Genomic DNA, 4975 nt, shown 5'->3' with positions numbered 1-4975 from the left:
AAGGAGCTTATTATGAGGGCCACCTAGAGGGCCCATCTAGCCTGGCCTCAGGGACCATGTCAGCTGGATGACCTCCTCACCCAATGACTCCCACATCCAGACCAGATCTGGGGTTTAGCTAGAGCACGTCTCTTAGAGGTCCAGTTTAGCGGATCAGAACCAGGACCATTGAGCCTAGCCTTCACTCACCCATGTGGCCAGAACCAAATAGGACATAGGATTGACCAGACTGGTCCAAGGGCCATCCAAACATTCTCTCCTCTCCAACAATGGCCAAACCAGAATGGAGATCGGATTGGCCAACCTGGATCGAACCTTAATGACCCTGGCACAAAAATTAGGAATACGTTCATGAAATGTGCTGATGACCACCGAAATTGGGGGTGCACATCATCCTACGGTGGAGGACAAGCTGGAGAGACAGGAGTAATAGAAACGGGATGAAATTTAATAGGACAAAATGCCAGGTCATCCTTAGGGAATAATACCAAAAGAAGGCTGCTCTGAACTGGGGGTGAGGCCCTCGTTGGAAAATGACATGGGAGGAGAAAGACATGGGTGCGTTTGTCGATTGCAGGACATGAGCCACCAGTGAAGACAGCTGGGAAGAGGCCAAAGCAATCCCAGGATGGGGGGGTGAGATATTTCCAGCTGAGATCAGGAAATTGATCCCACCTCATCTGGAATCCTGTGTCCATTTTGGATTCCTCACGTTGAAGAACGAAAGACCAGGTGCAGAGAAGGACCGCTGGGAGGATCAGGGACTGGAGAGTCAGGAGCTTGGCTTGTTTAGCCTCAAACACAGCCTGGCGAAGGACACTTATTGCTCATCGAGTGGGGCGGAGGAGGGAACCACCAGGGAAGCAAAAAACGAATTGAAACAAAGTTTCCCTTCTGACCTTTGCCAATAAAAGTTTCCAGTTTTCAGTTCCTCTTTTTCCTTTCAAAGGTTCCTTGCAGAACAGCAAGACGTGCTCCAGATTGAATCGAAACATCTCCCAAGCCAGAACCTTTCCATTTTTTGACCCGGAAACAACGGTTTGAAGGTTCCTTTCTGTTCCTTAAAAAAAAAAAAAAAAAAGGGGGGGGGAGGGAGAGAAAAGGACTGAAACGGATACGATTTTGTCCGAGGGGTGATTGTTGTTGACTTGTCAATTCACCAAAAAATATTCAGTTCAATCTGAACCAATCCCCCTCCTCCCCCGATTTTCAGACTGGCCAACAACGGAAAGAATCCGTCCTCTGTCCCCTCTAACGTGTGAGTTTGGGTTTTCCCAGTTACGCCCGCTTTCCGCACGGCTAAATCCATCAGCTTCAGACGAAGGTGTGCGAACCCCGCAGCTCGGGAAACTTCCCCATCCGTGTTGCTCTCCTGCCTTGCACAGCTAGAGCTTGCCTCAACCGTGAAGGTTTAATAGCCTTCCCAAAGTGCAAAAAACGCTTTCTGTCCTCATGAAGATCCCACCCTTCTTTGAGCTGACTGGCGCCTTGGAAGAGCGGGGATAGTACCCAGGAGTCTGCTTGACGACGAATGTTCGATGATCCAATTTCTTTTCCCTTGTAGAGACTCAAGTCCCCCCGAACCTTCTCTCATTAGGCTAAAGAGATCGACTCCTGATCTCTCCCAGTAAGAGGAGAGTTTTCTAATCCTTCAGTCATTCTCCTCGCGGCTCTTCTTGACCCCTGTCCAGCGTCTCACAATCCTTTGTGAATAGTGGCACCAGAACTGGACACGGATTCCACCATCGGGCCAAATGCTAGGGAAATAACCTCGCGGCATCCCATACTCCGTCCAATCTCCGAATATTTGTCGCCGAGCTACAGCACCCATGGGACTGGCAGCGTGGTCTCTAAGCACGGGCGTGTCCCTGGGGTTAACGGGCGTCGGGGCGGGACGAAGACCCTGACCTGCTCCCCGCGTGGAGATCTGCCATGAGTTAGCGCCCACGGTTCGGCTGTCCCCCGCGGTTAAAAACCCCACAGGAATGTCTAGCAAAGGCCGGTTTTTTTCCGATGCTTTCAGAGCCGCGCCAGCTGACGGGAATCCGCCGCGGGGCCGAATGGACGCCGGATACGTCCACTCATCGCAATTGGCCCTCCTCACCCCAGCATCGTATGCAGGTGCTCGTCTCCAGTTCACAAGCACTGCACCCTCCGGCCCCCTTCCCCGTGCCCCCACGTGCACCGTTTGCTCACTGGGAAGGGGCGAATTCCATCTTTTGACATGAAGCTCTTCGGGGGCAAGGGACGGGCTGTCACGCTGTTCTGGGCTGCCCCAGCTGACAGGGCCACGGGATCTCATTGGGCGGGGGCGGGGATCTGTCAGCGCCCGACCAAGGGGCTACTGATCTCGGTGGGGAAGGGGATGCCTGCCGCCTACGGGCCCTGATCTTGGTCTGTAGCTGTCAATTTATACAGATAAAAATAATAAACACCCCAATAATCTTTTCTCTGTGTTTCCCAGAAATATGTCAGTGTCACGATCCCATGTGTCCAGGTTTCAGGTAGCAGCCGTGTTAGTCTGTATTCGCAAAAAAAAAAAGGAGACTTGTGGCGCAATTAGAGACTAACAAATTTATTAGAGCATAAGCTTTCGTGAGCTACCTCTCACTTCACTGGATCATTTATGGTGGCAAAACAGAGGGAAGATGAGATATACACACACAAGAACATGAAACATGGGTTTATCATACACACTGTAAGAGAGTGATCACTTAAGAGACCATCACCAGCGCAGGGTGGAAGGAGGAAACCTTTCATGTGACAAGCAGGAGGCTAATTCCAGCAGTTAACAAGAATTCAGAGGAACAGTGGGGGGTGAGGTGGGGTGGTGGGAGAAATAACATGGGAAAATAGTTTTCTTTGTGTAATGACAGTTTCCGAATAGCAGACCGTGTTAGTCTGTATTCGCAAAGAAAAGGAGTACCTTGTGGCACCTTAGAGCCAACAATTTATTAGAGCATAAGCTTCGTGAGCTACAGCTCACTTTAAATGCATCCGATGAAGTGAGCTGTACGCACGAAAGCTAGCTCTAAATAAATTGTTAGTCTCTAAGGCCACAAGTACTCCTTTTCTTGTTTAATGTGCCCATTCCCAGTCTCTAGTCACGCCTAAAGTTAATTGTATCCAGGTTGCAAATTAATTCCAATTCAGCAGTCTCTCCTTGGAGTCTGTTTTTGAAGCTTTTTTGTTGAAGGATAGCCACTCTTAGGTCTGTGATCGAGTGACCAGAGAGATTGAAGTGTTCTCCACTGGTTTTTGAATGTTATAATTCTTGACGTCTGATTTGTCCATTCATTCTTTTACGTAGAGACTGTCCAGTTTGGCCAATGTACATGGCAGAGGGGCATTGCTGGCACAGGATGGCATATATCACATTGGTAGATGCGCAGGTGAACGAGCCTCTGATAGTGTGGCTGATGTGATTAGGCCCTATGGTATCCCCTGAATAGATATGTGGACAGAGTTGGCAATGGGCTTTGTTGCAAGGATAGGTTCCTGGGTTAGTGGTTCTGTTGTGTGGTTGCTGGTGAGTATTTGCTCCAGATTGGGGGGCTGTCTGTAAGCAAGGACTGGTCTGTCTCCCAAGATCTGTGAGAGTGATGGGTCGTCCTTCAGGATAGGTTGTAGATCCTTGATGATGCGTTGGAGAGGTTTTAGTTGGGGGCTGAAGGTGATGGCTAGTGGCGTTCTGTTGTTTTCTTTGTTGGGCCTGTCTTGTAGTAGGTGACTTCTGGGTACTCTTCTGGCTCTGTCAATCTGTTTCTTCACTTCAGCAGGTGGGTACTGTAGTTGTAGGAATGCATGATAGAGATCTTGTAGATCCCATGTGTGTCAGTTTCCTATGCCACGCAGCCAGACCCATTGCATCCATGGGACTCAGAGAGCCCCAGCTGGTGTAAATTGGTGGGAGCACCATGGGCATCAGGCTCTAGCCCCTAGACCCCCCCCCCAAGAGCTGGAGAGAGAACCCAGGAGTCCGGGCTCCCAGCCCCCCCCCCCCGCTCTAACCCACCAGCCCCCACTCCCCTCCCAGAGCCAGGGAGAGAACCCAGGAGTCCGGGCTCGCTGGGCGATTTCCTGCCGGACACAAAGGGGTTAAAACCATAGAGCTCAGCGGCGTCCTCCCTTTTGGGAGGGGGTCTGTGACGTCACAAAGAAGGGCCCTTCCCCTCCCGCAGCGGGGGCGAGCCCGGCAGCGGAGGGGGGGAGTCTCAACACCCCCCCGTGCTGCTTTGCGGGGCGCTCTTAAAGGGCCAGCGCCGCCCCCCCCCCCGCGCAGCGGTGAGTCCGGGCTGGGAGCTGCGGGTGCGGGGGGGGCCGGGCAGATATCAGCTCCCGCCCCCCCCTCAATCCGGAGTCACCCCTGACTGCAGTGGGCAGGGCGAGGTTCTGATCTCAGCTCCCCCAGGGTCCATCCAGAGTCACTCCTGATTACCATGGGGGCAGGGCTGGATTCTGATCTATGCTCCCTGGGGTCAATCCGGAGTCACTCGCTGACGGCAGTGGGAGCAGGGCCAGGTTCTGTTTTGAGTTTTCCCTGCGGTCAGTCTGGAGTCATTCTTGATTACAGTGAGGGCAGGAGCTGGATTCTGATCTCAGATCCCCTGGGGTCAATTCAGAGTCACTCCCTGACTACAGTGGGGTCCTGGCTGGGTTCTGATCTCAGCTCCCCACACCGTGTCGTTGCAGAGTCACCCCTGACTGCAACAGGGACAGGGTCAGGTTCTGCTCTCAGTTCCTCTGGGGTCAATCCAGAGTCACCCCGATTACAATGGGGGCAGGGCTGGATTCTGATCTCTGCTCCTTCTAAGTACCACCTTAGACCGTCAGACTAATTATTTAATTAATGCTACTTAGTCCCTGCGCAGACTTCTCCCCACCTGACTGAGATTGGGGCCCATCGTGCCAGGTGCTGTTTGAACCCAGCTGCTCAATGAGGGGCCTTTTATCATTCCAGGCAAAGGGGAGGCGC

This window comes from Dermochelys coriacea, chromosome 6, assembly GCF_009764565.3.
Source record: "Dermochelys coriacea isolate rDerCor1 chromosome 6, rDerCor1.pri.v4, whole genome shotgun sequence".
Classification (NCBI taxonomy): domain Eukaryota; kingdom Metazoa; phylum Chordata; order Testudines; family Dermochelyidae; genus Dermochelys; species Dermochelys coriacea.
Note: the sequence above shows the minus strand (reverse complement) of the source record.